Here is a 17,391-nt window from a genome sequence, read left to right on the forward strand (position 1 = left end):
GAGACTGTCAGTTTATTTTAAAGCAAAACACAAATTTGCCATTATTTAACAAAGTGTGAAATGCTTTATTGAGCAGAATGAAGTATAAGGTGCAGAATTATCAAAGTAATGGGTGCGCAGCCTGCCAACAGTTGCATCTTCCTCTGCAAGCTGCTTTGCAACCCAGTTCCAATGCAGCTCCTCTTTTTTTTTTTTTTTTTTTTCCCTGCTGTGTCAGTGCCAACAATGCCATGTTGTCATTGATGGCTACTCTGTTTCTGTCCAGAGGAGTTTTGCTACTACTCTCCCTGCCTCCAGTTTTACATATAAAAGGTTACACCTTTAAGGGCGTGGAGGTCATACAATCAAATCTAAATTACTGCTGATGGAAGTGATTATCTTCTTTGAACTAACTTGAAGCTGCTGAAGTAAAGTTGTGTGAAATGTTTGAGGCAAACCTGAAGAACGGAAACCACAGACGTGTAGAGTCGGTGTATGTCAGTGTGATTTCATTTGTAAACAGCTTAGTGAATTTAAATTGATTCTGATGAATTCGTAACACAACAGGAACCATTTACAGTTCCCCATATTAAATAAAAAATCAGATTTTTCAACAACCACAAAGAATTGATTTTCCACCAAAGACTAATGCTGTTTCTCACAACTTTAAACAGACTCGTGTAGGCCTGTGCCCAAATTTAATGGGCTGTTCCACTGGCTGGCCCTCCATCTCTACCAATTTATATGAACTTCGGCTCTCGATTTTGCTTTCTTGCTGACAAAAAGCACTGAAAATATACCTCTGCTCTTACCTTGGCAGAGGAGCGATGAGTATATTATTGAGAGGCATTCACATTTTGTTGCTGAGTCTTCAAATTGAGCCAGAATACTACGGAGTAAGGCTGAATGATGCTCTTCACTGACGCAGACGAACAGAAACAGATATTTCAGTCTTTCTGTCTCCACTTGTGGATGTGCCGGCTCCACTCACGTGTCTTGGGAAAACTGTGACGAATGTAATGCAGGCAGGAGACCGCCGGCCTCCGACAGGCTTATCGGAGCAGAGAGCAGCCGTCGCATCAACCTCGGCTAACATCCTGATTATAACGGCAGATTCGACCTTTGATGATAAGGGCGAGATGACTGTGGAGCGGCGTCTGTACTGAAATGCAGAGGCCTGAATTTAAGAGGATGTGAAGGAGGAAAAAACTTGTTACGCCTCCACGAGTCTTATGAAATCAAGGTTTCAAAACAAGAAGCAGCAGAGTGAAATTGCTTCTTTTGCTGAATACAGTTTTTCTCGTGTCAATTTTGTGTCTTTACTGGAGCCTGTGTTCCAGCCAGCTTCAACAAACTAGACTTTGATCTTTTCTGTCTGAAGCTTCAACTCACATCTCCACAGAGTGGAAACCGGTGCTCATTCTGCCTGCGATTTAAGCACATAAATACATGTGAGCTGAATTTTATGACTTTTAAAGAAAGGCAAGAAAATCAGGACATCAAGGGAGCCATCAACATTCTAGGCTGATTGAAGATTCAATGTGTTGTGCATTCAGAGTTGCTCTTCTTGGTTTTAACAAGTGGCATTTGAGTTACTGTTGCCTTCCTATCAGCTCAAAGCCATTCTTCTCTGACCTCTGGCATCAACAAGGCAATTTCAATCAGAGAGCCGCCACTCACTAGATATTTTTACTTTTTCAGGCCATTCTCTGTAAAACCTAGAGATGGCTATGTGGGAAAATCCCAGCAGAACACTCAGATCAGCCTGACTGGCACCAAAGTCACTTAAATCACCTTTCTTCCCCAGTCTGTTGCTCTGTTTGAACTTCAGCAGGTTGTCTTGACCATGCCTATATTCCTAAATGCATTGAGTTGCGGCTATGTAATTGGCTGATTAGATATTTGCATTAACATGCTGCTGAATAGGTGTACCTAACAAAGTGGCCAGTGAGTGTATTTTTCATTTAAAGACAGTAACAGGGTTTGTACAGATGCTGGAAATCCTTGAAAATGCTTGGATTTTAATGTTGTGTTTTCAAGGTTTGAAAAGTGCTTGAAATTGTAACTGGTTTTTCTTAAATTAAAAAAAAAAAATGCCTATCTGATTGAATAGTTTGCTTATGAGATGGAAAAAGAAAATGAGGAGAAAAAACATAACCCGTGCAAATAATGTCATCATGGGAGTGCAGATATTCTTCCTCACGAGTAGATTCAACTCGTGAATTAACTGACCTTTGACCGTTTGGGCAGAGCCTATGGAGCCTAATGAGGTTGGTACTTTGATGGATAGGTCAGGTTACTGCGTTAGACCGAGTTACACCGTGACAGCAGCATAAGAGCTGTTTAAACCAGATTTGCTCAAAATCTGGAGAATAAAGTTTCCAGAATTAACTATCAGTAGTTATTGTTTTCTGTCCAGTGACTTATTGCATAATAGCATCTTTTTAATGTGGTTAAAAAAATGTGAAATAATTTTGAGTATGTATGTATTTGTATAAATATGTATCCCAGTGTTAATGTGCTGGGAAATCTTGAAAATGGACCTTGAAAGTGCTTGAATTTGACCCTAGAAAAGGTGTATGAACCCTGCAATAAAAGGCAGTGTTCATCCCATTGTGGTGCAGCAGTAATGCTGGGAGTGCTATCCTCAGCCAAAACGGGCATCACTGTATGCTACACGGCCAGGTGGTACTTTACTGCTCATGTTCCTGAACTGAGTGTCCTGACAGTGCTACAGAGGACTTGTAGTGCGTCTGATAATGATCAGTTCCTCCATAAACTACACAGAACAGCTAAGTACCCGAGCTGGTCTCATATGTGACATTATAATTAAATTTAAAATTCCATTCACACTTAAAATGCTTGAATACTGATAGTCACATCTTATTTTTGGCTTTTAAACTCTAAATTATTCCTTTTTATCAAGCTCTACCCAATCACAGTCAATGTTGCCCAGTAATTTTACATTTGAGGGTGCTGCCTGCTGTTGTTTTGGACAAGCTCTTTCTTCTGGTTTAGTTCAGCTTTTCGTACCATCGAGACCTGATTTGTGTCAAGTTGAGGTGGCAGAGGGTTACGTTTGTCTCAGCAGCTTTAGTTCTTCCTCAGTGATGTCTGTGCTTCAGTCTGTCAGTGGCTTTGGATTTCTTGTGGCTCACAAAGATTAAAAGGTGAAAGAAGACAGCACAAGCAGATAACAGGAGACATTTTTCAGGAAAAGTCTGCAACAAGTCTGCAGAGTGCACTGAAATAAGAGGATCAAGTTAATTGGCCCTTTTTACGACAAATTGAGCAGGTATTTATTCACTGCCAGTGAAGCTGAGCAGGCTCGTCACCTGTTTCGCCCAGCACGTGTCTCCCCATCACTGTAACGTCTGTGCTGAAGTGGAGGAGCAGCAGATGGAGCAGATGTCAGTGTCAACGCTCTGCATGTGTGCAGAGATGCAGCATTTCTCAACCCACCCACACACTGTCTTCTCGGGCAGACTGTGCCTCCTGCTCTCTGCTCATTTCAGACTCCTCACAGAGGTAAAGCAAAGCTGACTTTCTTTAGCTTATGTATTGGTAATAAATATCACATTCAAAGAGACTCAGACAGTCATGTCCTAAACATCTTTTTTTATGTAACGTGTATAGATAGATAAAGTGGACAGTTAGACTGATAGATGACCAATGACAGTCACGGGGTGCACAGATTCAGATGTCCAGGGTCTCATACATAAAACTCTCAGGAACTAATCCTGTGCTAACTTGTAGGTGATCCCAAGCACGGTTTATCTGACGTTAGCAGCACATGATTCTTTGCTGTTTGATAATAAAGTCAATGCTGGTGTTGTCTCTGTGGGCTTTCAGCTCAGTTTGAGACGCTTGTGCTGTTTTGCTGCTCTCCTCTGCTCTCTGTTTCACCTTGTGCATGTTAAGCAGCGGAGAGAAAAGACAAGTGAAGTGAAAGTAATTTTATGCTGGTTGACAACAACTTGTTGCATCACTGTGAACAGTGCATGTACGGGTTTCCAATAAGTTTTGTTTAGTTTTAACAGCTATTACCAAGCTGTTCTCCAGTTTGGGGAGCTCCCAGATTGTGTGATTTTTGGTGCATTTTGCAACTTTTCCTCTTTCCTGACCTGTCAGAACAGCACCCAAACCTGTATCCTTGATCTGCTGTTTTACAAAATAAGCTCTGTGTTTTTCCAGATCAGCTTAAAAACACACACACTCAGAAAGTGTAGAATGATGCTGTATCTCTCTTGATGTTGCAAAGAAGTTGTGAGTGAATGGGCTCCCAGATGCAGAGGGAGAGTGAGGTCAGACTGCAGGCAAGAAGCTGAGGGAGGCGGCAGAGGCTTGTTTGCAAGAGCATAGACTGTACATACTAAATAAGGTGAAGATATGAAGGAATTATTACCAAGGTGGAAAAAAAACCTTCTAAATATGCCAGGAAAGGGACTATTTCTAAAACTGTAACCACAGTGCAGATACACGGTCATGTGAAAAAGAATGTGTTCACAGTCTGTTGAAAAACTAAGTACACCCTTACTGTTTCCATGGGAACTAAAGGAGTAAGTTGCAGCCAGGTGTTGATAATTAAATGCACTTGATTAATTGATCATCAACAAGTGTGAGCACTTCTGTAAGAGCAGAAGTTTTGGCAGTTTCCTGCTGTGGCTCATTCAGGTGTGTGTGAAGCCTCTTCTCTCTAAAAAGAACATGGCAACACGGTTTAGGTTTGCAAAGTTGCCTCTTAACAAACCACAAGATGTCTTTGTCCTTTGGGCAGATGAGACCAAAGTGGAGATGTTTGGCCATGATGCACAGCACCACGTTTGGAAAACACAGCATACTGACCATCAAGCACCGTGGTTCTGCAGACCTTAGGAGAGCTGTGCATGAACGAAGGCCTGCAAACATCAGTGAATCAAAGTAATAAAATAATAAACCTAATATTCTCGATCACAGGATAAGCAAAATGGATTTTAAAAAAAAACTATTTTTCAACCTGAGGCCAAGTAAAAACTTAAAGTCACAGAAAATGATTGAAGGTCAAGAGCAGGGATCTGAACGCTGCACTTCAGTTCAGAGTTTTGCTTCAGCTGCTGCAAATAATCAGGATCAAATGATAATAATTATAATCTGCATCAGGTTGAGCTGGATGTTTTATATATAAGACACACACAGGAAATTATCCACCTGTTGTCTCAACCACTTATCTCTTCAGGGGGCTGGAGCCAATCCCAGCCGACAAATTGTGCTTGTGTTGATCAACTGTCCATAATGCTATCAGTTTAATGATCTGCATGGGTGCAGCAGAGACATTTGAATATATTTATTTTTTCAATGCAGCAAAAGTGAGCTAACTTTGTTTTTTTCCCTCTCTTTTTTTTTTTTTTTAGTTTGGGTTTTTTTTTTTTTCTTGGAAATGGAAACAGAAAACACAAACTCTGCAGAGAAAATCGAGCAATTGGTTTTAGAGCCTCTCCTTTGCTGCTGTCTTATTGATTTTTAACTTTGCTGCTATTCACGGGAAAAGGAAAAAGATGTCTCTCACATCTGTGTGTTGTTGGAAGGCTCGCGCGCACGAACACACACACACACGGAGACACATATTTGTAGTACCTTTGTGAGGACGGTAGCCACTTTCTTTAATCATCACAGCTAAATGAATTGCAGCTCTTATTATGGCTCTAACCTAAGCCTTACTCTGGACCTTACAAGGACACACACACACACACACACACACACATCCCTGCTTTGGCCATTATTGCTAGCTAGTGATTAACACAGAGGTGAACACATCAACACAAGAGGTTACCTTGGCAACCAGGTCTGTGGCATGCTGGAGTCTGAGCAATGAAGGTGTGGTGGGGAGGAGGGGCAGGGGGCAACTCTGTAGAGACACACGCGCGCGCACACATACGCCCTGTTGCTCATGCTCATCTGTTGGGCAGAGGAGTCGTGACTAACCAGAGCAGCGAAGTCTGCCGTATCCCCCTCCTCGCTTCTCCCCCACCCATCTGTCTCTGTGCAATTTTTCTCAGCAACTCACTGTCGTGGAGGGAGCCATTCAGTGCTCAGTAAGATAATATTATAGGGATGAGTGTGTGTGTGTGTGTGTGTATACCTGATGTCTTGTTCCTTTTGTGCAGCATCACATGTGCGTATGTGCGGGTTTGATGTCAGAGTAGATCAGAGTGACAGGGACGCTTCCTGCTGAGCTCAGCCTCCACGCTGCTCTCACATGTTGCCACAGCAAACACTTAGATCCCATGTCTATTTACCACCGTCACAGCTGGAGCGATTGGGGTGCCTGTGGGATCAGCAACACCTTTATTTAGACCTAGACACACACACACACACACACACACACTCCTGCATCTGACCACAAACCACTTTCCATTCTCCTCATCTTACCACCACCACCCCTCCACACATACACACACACACCCGGCCCACAGACATCAGCACAGACAGAAATAAACATCTCTAGTGTTACCAGCCAGCTGGGATCAGATTTTCACACTTTGCTTTTACTCTCTCAGAGATAATCGTTCCTCTAATTATTCGCAAGACGACACAGATACTCTGATAATCTGCAGGTCGCACACCCATCTTGAGATAAAGATGTTCTGGTCTCTCTTGCATGTGTTTCTGCTTCAGCTCTCACAGCATGACTCCGAAAGGTGCTCGCTGTCTTCCGCAGCTTTTCCCCCTCAGTGATTTTTAGCAGCTGTGCTCATCATTCAGCGTTTGGATTGACAGATCTGTGCTGGCTCTCAAAAAGTGTAAATAAGTAGCCATAACTGAGAAGCACAGGTTATTGAGTGTCCACGCGTTTGAGGGATGTGCACAGGATTTTACGGTTGAATTGCCGTGGCACCCTCTCCACATCAGTTATCTGGTGTTACAGGCGGTCAGGGTTAATCAATGTCACTTCCCGCTCATTCCGAGCAGACAGCTTCTTCACAGCGTGGCTGCAGGTGCTTGTTATTACGGCGATGGTGTCATTGTAAATTTTCAGCCTCCGTGGCAGACTGTGTAGCCATATTAAACAGGAGTGTCTTCCCAGAATGCCTCTGACTCATCTGACATTTCAGTCCGAACCCCGGTCCCTGCCTCTGCAGCCTGCAGCTGTGTCGTCCTCCCTCCCTCTCTCACTCCATCTCCATCCATCTCTTCTCTCACTTTTCACTGTTCTAATTCAAGGTTACTCATTCTTTACACATCTATCATCCCTTCTTTACCCCTTGCTCATTTCATTCACAGACATTTTGTGTCACAGTTTCTTCCTTAAGCATTCGTCAGGTGAATTTCAATCAGCTCAAGCTGATATCTCTTCTCTGCATTTTTCTTGTCAGGATCAAAAATCAGCATCAGTCCATCACTTTTTCCCCCTCGTAAAGCAGAAACAGCCAGGCTCAAACCATTTTTTTTTATTATTATTATTGGTACTTCTGCTGTTTGTTTCCACTTGATTGAATTTGGAATGTAATTAGGAGTGACTGAGGCTGGGGCCGTGGGTTTACGGGTAGCGTAATATCTCCCCCAGGAGCCGTTTGAAATAGAATTGGCTTTGGAAGGCACGTCTAATTACGGTTTTGCACATGGATATATTCACTAAGAGTTGCACAGAAAGCCGTGCAGATGCAGCTACAATCTCCAAGGTCTCTGAGCTGTGGCCATAGATGGTCAAAGCTGTTTCTTCCAGGCAGGGGCATAATGAGATTTGAAATAACAGACCTAAAGAACAGTCAGTATATCTGTTTTCCATATACGCCTGTAGCCCGCCATGCCAAGGCAACATTTAAATTGGTAATGTGTGAGAGTCACCAGCATACTAAAGTGGAAATGCATTGCCTGAGCCGCTGTGGAGTGCGGTCCTACATTGTTTATTGCATCTCCAGCTCGGCTTGCTCGTGGGTTTTATAAGTTCAAGACCTGCAACATGATCACACATCTCTGCAGGCGGTCAAATAAATAGTTCAAGTTGTTTGTGAAGCTACTGTATCGAGCGTTCCCCTTGAATGGTGCAGCTGTCTGTGCACAAAACAGTGCTGAAGAAAACACCTTCTGAGCATATTAGCAAATATAATATAGCAGCCAGTTGCACACAGTCTTATTTAAAACAACAAAGGGAGTATCAAAAGATGAAATAAACAGGTTATGAGAGAGGAAGCATGATAAAAAAGAGTGTGTGCGCCATGTTGAATCCTAAAACAAGCAATGGCATGCTGTGTGTGTGTGTGTGAGGCAGAGGCAGAGATGATAAATGATTGATCAGATGATCTGTGTTTGGCAGACAAAGCAGCATTGAATAAACTGTTAACACACTAATTCAACAGGATGAATGAGAACTCCCTGGATGAATCCTTATAACAACAAATGAGAGAGCAGAGATGATAAATGATTGCTCACTCGATCAGGCCTTCAGATTAAAGCAAATTGTAAAATTAATGCAAGTTGGCTGTGCTTACAAATGTATGCAAACTCAGTGCATTAGCATAATTAAATAGTAAACTTAGCAGTAAACTTCTTCACTTGTTTAGTTTGATTGCTCAATTCTTTAATTAATTTACAGGGTGTCAAATAATGATGCTAGAGTCGTGTGAAAAATAAACTTTTCAGGAATATATGCAGTCCCGTGAAAAATAAGTACATTCTGTGATTCAGCAGTTTGTGATACCAGCTTTAGCAGCAATAACTTGAAGTAATCGTTGTCTGTGTGACTTTATCAGTTTCTCACATCATTGTGGAGGAATTCTGGATGGCTCCTCCTGAAGTCAACAATGATCTCCTTTATTTTTTCGACATTCAGTGCCAAGTTGTTAGTGTTGCATCAGTCCACCGGTTGTTCGCCTCCTCTCTGTAGGCCCGGTCTCGGATGAGATCCGCTGCTGTTGTGTCGTAAACATACTTTACAATGTGATTGGTGGTGGACCTGGCACAGCAGTCATGGGTCAGAGTGAACAGCAGTGGGCTTAGGGCAGAGCCCTGAGGGAAGCTGGTGCTCAGGGAGATGGACTTCACCTGTTGGAGAGGAAGTCTAGCAGCAGGTTACACATGCTGAGACTCAGGGGAACCATTATCTACCAAGTGCTGTGGAATAATGGTATTAAATGCTGAACTGAAATCCATGAACAGCATGTGTGTGGTCTCTTCCAGATGTGCCAGGCTTAGATGTAACACAGGCATCTTCTGTGGAGTGATATGGGCAGCAAGCAAACTGAAATGGGTCGAAAGCAGGAGGGAGTCTGGAAACAATGTGGCCCCTTTACCAGCCTCTCGAAGCACTTCATCATAATACGGGTGAGTGCTACAGGATGGAAATCATTAAGATGAGTGACTGTGGTTTTTTTGGGCACTGGAATGATAACAGCAGCCTTAAAATAAGATCGTACGACAGTCTGGTTCAATGACATGCTGAAGATGTCTCTGAGAACCGGAGATAATTGGTCGGCACATTCCTTGAGCACCTTCTGGTATGTTATCAGGGTCCACTGCATTCCTTATGTTCCCTCCTATCAGCTGTTCCAAGACTAAGTGTCTGCTCCTCAGGATGTGGAACACTTTTCTTTACAGGTGCGTTGCTGAGTGCCTTGAACCTCAAATGTTTGTTGAGCTTGATTAGAAAGCTTATATTGTCCCCACAGGGTGAAGGAGTAGGTCTATAGTCCGTAACAGATTGGACACGCTGCCCTTTTTTTCTGGTATTCACAGGGTCACGGATGAAGTTCTGTATTCTCGTGCCATGGTTGCACTTTACTACGCATATGGCATGATTCAGGTGGGCGTTTGCTGTTCTGAGTCCCATCATGCCACTGCATTTCAAAGGGTCATTTTGCGCTTTGAGCGTTGCATGTACCTTTTTAGCCACCCACAGTTTTGTGTTGTCCCGTATGATGATGTTCTTGGCGACAGAGACATCTTCCATGCACTTCTGAATGTGTGCAGACACGGACTCGACACGCTCATTCACATTTGTATGTTGATCGTCAGCTGCAGTTGCCTGCAACATGTCCCAGTCAGTACATTCAAAGCAGCCTTACAATGCTTTCATGGCTCCTGCAGGGCAGACCCTTTCTTGCTTCACGGTGGGTTTTTCCTCTGAATAGCAAGAGCTTGTATGTAGGAATTAGCATCACAGAAAGACCCAAGGTGAGGACAGGGTGCTGCCTTAAATGCTTCCTTTGTGTTTGAATAGGCTAGGTCTAGTGTGTTCTTTTTCCTGGTTGCAAAGTCTACATACTAATGGAAATGAGGGAGAACTTTTTTCATGCTGGACTGATTAAAGTCTCCTCTTACAATGAAAACACCATCTGGATAAGCATTTTGCAAGTCACTGATGGCAGCAGAGAGCATTCAGGGCTGCACTGATATTTGCACTGGGGGGAATATGCACAGCTGTAATGACAATAACAGTAAATTCCCTGGTCAGATAGAAAGGCCTACATTTTACAGTCTAAAACTCACTGAAGAGCAGTGACCTGAGACAGTTCAGTATTTTTTGCACCAGTTCTTATTAGTGTAAATGCACACACTGCCACCCTGGGATTTACTAGTAAGAGCATAGCTCCTGTCTAACCAGAATATTGTTAGCTCCTTGATGCATCTGGAGTGGATGGATTTAGCCATGTCTCCTTTGGGTTTATGGTGCAGCAGCCGCTCATCTCCCATTTGGTTATTAAGTGTAGCTTCAGGTAGTCCAGTTTGTTCTCTAAAAAGCAAATGTTAGCAAGCAGGATGTAAGAAGGATGTAAGTTCCTTCCCACTGTTGCCAAGTGCTGGCTCATAGGGGGTCGTTTTGACTGTTGAGTTTTCTCTGTAATTATTGTAGGGTCTTTAAAAGCACCTTGAGGTGACTGTTTGTTGTGATTTGACGCTGTATAAAATATGTTATAAGATTAGATAATAAGATAGTGTTTATTCGTCACATGCACAGTTATACACAGTACAATGCACAGTGAAATGTATTTTGTACCTGCAACCATATATACACACACATATATAAATAAGAAGAATAAAAATAAAAATAAAAATAAGTAATGTTAGTTTGGCTTTACAATGCTGCAAATTTGCTGCCAAACTATGGAGTCTAATCTAAGGATTATTATCCACTAAATGTCCATAACAATCCACACTGTAAACCCAGATTTTGATTCCACTTAAAAATATTGATTTCATATTACTTAAAATTGCCTAGAATGTGAACATTACTTGTTAATGCTGAGTAGACTGTACTTTTTGATGGTCTATCTTATTGTAATCATGTGTTTGAGTTCAAACAACTTAATATCATCAAGTTTTGCACCTGCTAAAAATCTAGTTTATACCAGTTTTAACAGACTGGATAAATACGCAGCTGCATGGTGGCATGCTGGTTAGCAGTGCTACCTCACAGGTATAATGCCATCTAGAAGGTCTGGGTTCAATTCCGGCTTGGCCCAGGCCTCTCACTGTTTGGAATAGCTGACATTTGGTGTTTTTGTTCACGACGCTGTCTCGTATAGTTTTTTTTATTGTTCCGTGGACAAATGTTATTTGTAAATGTTAATGTGCCAGCATTCAGCAGGGCTGAGTTTTATCATGTTTATTTACCAAATTTTTTTTTTTTTTTTTTTTTTTTTTTTTTTTTTTTTTAAGCCTGTCATGTCTGGTAGATCTTGCAAGCAGAACTGTGATCTGAATGCGTTGTTGTGCCAAACATATTTGCTATTTCAAGATGAGCTCTATAGGTTCTCAATAGGCTCTTCTTGTTGATGTTTTAACCCTTTATTTTATTTATCTGAGTTATTTTTCCACATACTATGTAACAGCCAGAGCTGACAGGCTGAAGAAGAGGAAAATAAAGAGAAGAAAAAGGGAGAGAGAAAGGGAGCAAAAAAAAAAAGGGGAAAGAGCACAAGTCTATTAATCAGATACTTCATCACTTTAACATATAAAAAAAATACTATCAATACTTGCAAAAATAAATTTGTGTGTGAAAAACAAAACTAACAAAGCATGTTACGCACACCAACAATTTTGTTGAGTTGTGATTGAGTGGGCGTTTGTGTCTGTGTCATGTTTGTGTCTGTGTCATGGAACGTACTTACCAATGAGGGCAAAACGCTGCAGCTCCACCCATCAGAAGCCAGAGGCAGGTACGGAAAGCCCCCGGAACCCCAGGCCACCAGCAGCCCACCAAGAGCCAGGAAGACCCCCGGCCACTCAGTCCAAAGACAACCGCACACCTACCCCAGCAGACGGGTCCAGAGTGGAGCGTTTCAGAAACGCACCGGCTTGCGTTTTCGTGTAAACACTTGAAACCGGGGTGATTTGAAAACGCTCGACTCGCACATGCGCACTATGGTTGCGACGGCCAGTTTTTCGCGCACGCGCAAACTGATAAACAGTACTCGCGGATTCACGAGTGCTTCTTATGCTTTTCCTGTGTTTTTACCGTTTTGTAATTCAGCGTTGTGTGCAGCAGCGATCCAACCTCATCATCGGTCCACACAAAACCTCTCACATTGGCCGTTTTGTAAGTAATGAACAATTTGCCGCACTACCTACTGTGTCACTCCACGCATGCGCGTCTTGCGTAAACAAACTTTGCAAAGAGAAAACCAACGCCAACTTGTGGCCTGGCATGGGAACTACATCGTTTTCGTCGTTTCACATGTCCTCGTGTAAACGCGGATCGTTTCTGAAACGCCATCGTGTAAACGAAAGGCTGAAACGCATCAAAACGACACCGTTTCCAGTGAAAACGGCTTCGTGTAAACGGCACCTGAAACACATCGTTTTCACTCTGTTGTCGTGTAAACAGAAGGGCGAAACGCATCAAAACGACACCGTTGTCGTGTAAACGCAAGGCCGAAACGCATCAAAACGACACCGTTTCAAAATGAAAACGGTCTCGTGTAAACGGCACCTTAGTTCAACTGGAAATGGAGTAGTGCTTACTTAACAGGCTGAGTTAAATGAACTGTTTCATTACTTAAAAATTTTAAGGCAACGAGTTACCTTAGTTTTTTTAAGTAGATTCAACTTATCCAGGTTTATAGTGCAGAGCCAGTGCAGCTGCAGCCAAACAGGGGGCTAACTGAGACCTGTACAGTCTGAGATGTAGCTGTCTGGATTTTTTGCAATTTCTCTGAATGTTTCACTTTTGGGTGAATTTTCTGGGGCATCCACTCCTGGGAAGATTGTGGCATTGTGTTAACCCACATCTAAGTACTCCAGACCAGGAAACTGCCGAAACCTCTGCTTCTATAGAGTTGCTTGCGCTTGCTGATGATCAGTTAGTCAAGTTTAACTCAGCCTCTTAAATCCTACAGAAGCAGTAAGGCTGTACTTAGTTTTTCACAGGATTGCAAAACTTCTTTCTTTCTTTCTTTCTTACTTACTTACTTACTTAACATGATTGTAAATCGAAGATGCCCATGTCATGATGATGCACTGGGTTTTGGTAACAGTGACACTGGAATCTCAGTCCCAGCCTGTCACATATGAACACTTGTAAATGACCCCTTAATCTTGTACACAGTGGCTAAGCATAATTTTTCAGTGTACAGGTCTATTGTTGTGAAAAGGCATATTTTAACCCCAACATCAATGTTTTCCTAAACCTGACCAAGTGAATTTGTGAGTTAGCTCTTTAAAAACAGGACCACTAACTTAAAGTTTACTGCTGCAGCGGCTGCATCAAGACACAGTAGCCGAAGAACACCTTCGGCATGAGAGGACAGCAACATCTGACATCAAAGCAGTATCTGATGCCCTGCGATGAGATTAAGTAATAAAAAGGTCAAGTTGCATGAACTTATTATATCTTAGTTTAGCTGACCTAAAAATGTTAATGTGCCCCACTCAGTGTTTAGCTGTAGGAACACTGTTTTAACAGGTTAACCATGTTAAACATAAACACCGGCCAAAATTCATTAATTGCTAAATAAGCCTTGTTGATGGTGGCCACAAACCACTTACAGCAAAGTCTAAATGTAAATTAACCAAAATAACAATTACAAAACGGTGTTGAACTGTCCATACTCAGAAAAAACAATGGGAAAAATGAAAGAAACGCCTTAAGCCTGCAATCTTTCTAGAGACCAGCATGGGGTAAATCTTCTAGATGATATTGTACTCTATGAGAAAATGGACTTCTACTGCCTTGAGGTATGACCTAAGTAAACACTTTCCTGATGAGATTAAGGCTTGAGTTGCTAGTTTCAGGTCATATTGAATGCAGTGTGATGCTGCATTCAATAAACTCCATGATAAAATAATAAAACATCCAGGCTGTGTCTACACTGTGATTGGCTGTGAGTGGCAAGTAGCTACCATGTGAATTTTCAGTCAGACCCACCACTCACTTGAGACGTCAATGGCCATAATGGTAAACATGACTTTAGCAAGTCCACCTCTGGATTCTTAAGTGCTGCTATTCATACAGCCACTTCACGAAAACAGCATGCATGCTGGTATCATTAGTAAAGTGAATTGGTGATGAATCATCCTCTTAAATGGGTCAATAACAGGCTAATTTGTTTTCAGGGGAGTTTGTGTAAAGAACAGTTCACATCCTGGTTTCAACTTTAAAAAAGAAAAAGAAAGAAATTGGAAAGGATTTCATCCACAAAAACTACTGATGTGAACACAGAGAAGGCTTCCATACAAAATACAAACCACCACAAACTGACTTCAGATAAGCAGATGGATGGATGGATGGATGGATGGATGGATGCCACATTGAGAGGAAGTATAGTTAAAAGTTAAATGAATGATTAGAGATATAGAGTTTGGTTGGTGGTCTTTAACCATGTTAATGTGGGTGGGATTGTGTCTGTAGTCTTCATCAAATCCTGGTTGCAGCCATTTAAAGAAACAGCAGCACAAATTCTAAAGCAAACAAAAGTGTCTGAATTTTTACTGAGTTTCATTCTGGTTTCAGTGATTCCATTAAAAGACAACAGGTTTGCTTGTTCTGTAGCTGCATATCACAGTTTTCAGCTTTGTGCTTGGGAGGTGCTGGATCCTCCCACAGCTTCTGTATGAGGAGTGATTGATGCCAGGGATGGAGTAGCACTCGAGACACACCTGCCTCTGAGTGCTGATTCTCACTTCAACCACACTGATATTTCACTAATAAATTATTCTATTTTTTCTTTTTCTCATTGGCAGTCTAAATTAGCTGTGATAGATTTTAAACTAAATGGAGGTCAGAACATAATTGAACTAGGGTCAGTAGGCTTAATATAAAAACAATTAATTAAATGTTACCCTGGGCCCATAAATGCTCTTCTCACTCTTGCAGTAATGACATGTGACTTACTCAAGTACATTAACTGCTTTTAACAGCAAAAAATATTACAGCTGTGAGTCCTAAACCTTTTACTTTTGTTGTTCTTGTAACAATGAAAATAAAGAGATCTATTTATCTATTTATCTTATCTTATCTTATCTTATCTATCTGTAACTTGGGAAATGTCTTTTAATTTCAAGAAAAAAAGAAAAGCAGATGAGTTTGTGCTTTAGTTGATGTAGATCCATGAGATAATTCACCAGAGTTAAATTCTGGACAGGAAGTTGGTTTTGAAAATGGTGCAGAAGCCTGGTTTAAGTAATCAGTCTGAAGACCTGTTTTACTTCCACAGTTTCTAAGTGAACAGCAGTCCAGCATTCATGCCTGGGGTGACAATGAGTCTCACATTACTGCCAGCATCATGAACACAGTCATGCATTTCGATTAGCTCTAGTTCACTGCAGGACAGGCACTTTTCTAAAGTCTATCCAGCGGATGTGAAGAAATGGAATATGATGTAAACTACAGCAAAGACTGGGAAAGTTCTCGTAGCTTTGTGCTAGTTGTTTTTGCAGTTTTGCATGGAGACAAATATGATGTGAAGAGGCTGTTACTGCTACTGAAACTCAAAGGGGATTACCATACAGAGCTGCAGCTGAAATAACATAGTATAAGAAGGCTGTTGCACTGCAATACAATAAAGCTACTTCATGTTCACTGCGCTGGATGTGTTGCATGCCAACTGTGACATCACCACAGCCTTGTCAACTTTTATACTGGCACTTGAGGGCATGCCAGTTTTGGTGCAGTCTTCTCTACTGGTGTGGCCACCTCCTCATCAGTGCTGGTATAAGAATAGAAGATGTTGAAACAGGAAGTTTGGTAGTTTTCTCCTGGAAGTCACATCTTTTCAAACTCTTTATATTCAGGGTATCTCTGCGCTCCTGTATTGCTATATGATGGAAATGGCTCGCACACTTGTGTCCACGCCAGCTGCACCATAGTCACTGGTTTGCAAAAGCAGAGAGGTGCACGACAAGCTAATATGACATCAAAGTGTGGTTGTAACATCACTTTTGGTGCAAAATTACAGCAAAACTAGCAGTCCGATTCATACTTAATTTGCACAAAAGATGGCCAATGACCCCACAGATGACCTGATTAAACGTTTGCCATAATTGGGTCAAAGTTAAAAAAAAAAAAAAAAAAAAAATCACTTTCATTGGCCCTGGAGTCGAAGGATGGATAATGTCCAAATGACATTATCGATTTAACATAGCAGCAGGATGCAGCCTCTGTGAGTCTCCATCAAAGTACCAGTTTTTAAATTGTGTTGATAGAACACACATAGGTCCTAGATAATTGGACCTATGTGTTATCTCTGTGATTCAATGTTTGGAGAGTGGCATGTTTGTGAGACAGACAACAGTCAAATCAGCTAAAATGTCTGCTGGTAGCGGGGTTTGTTGTGCCTGGCACTACTTCTTGTTAGTTTGTATGTTTGTGACTGTATTTAAGGCTCACACTGATTTATTTTCCCACAGAAACACACATCAGAAAATCTACGTCCAATAGAAAAGCTCGGGATAACACCACCAAACAACAGCAACTGTGAATATTTACTGAATGCCACAGTGTGCTAGATGGCTCTAATAAAATCCTGGCTTGTGATTTGTGTGACACTGTATGGTATCACAGGGAAACATGTCGCATTGTGCAATGAATGCCCCGGTGCGTTTCAGCACTGAGATAGAAGCAACGGCTCCATCTGTGCTGCTCTTACATTTTGGAAATGTAGGGAAACTGTAAAGAAGCTTGGCCGCGGTACTGACACGTCTGTGCATCGAAAAGCCACAAGTTGCAGCAACAGTGACTGTGAGAATATGACCACCACAGTCTGTCTTTGGTTTCAAGAATCACGGACACAGCCAAGCGCTTAGCCACGGCCAGCGCAGACTCGAATCTGACCACCCATCTGGCCACCATACATATCCAGTGATATTGGAGGCCACATACATTTTTTCTTTACCACCACTTTTCCCACTTGGATAGATTTTACCACCACAACCATCCACTCAAATTATAATTGCCTTAAGAACTTTAATGGCAATGCACAAAGAATAACTTCCTCATGG

This window comes from Archocentrus centrarchus, chromosome 13 (assembly GCF_007364275.1).
Source record: "Archocentrus centrarchus isolate MPI-CPG fArcCen1 chromosome 13, fArcCen1, whole genome shotgun sequence".
Classification (NCBI taxonomy): domain Eukaryota; kingdom Metazoa; phylum Chordata; class Actinopteri; order Cichliformes; family Cichlidae; genus Archocentrus; species Archocentrus centrarchus.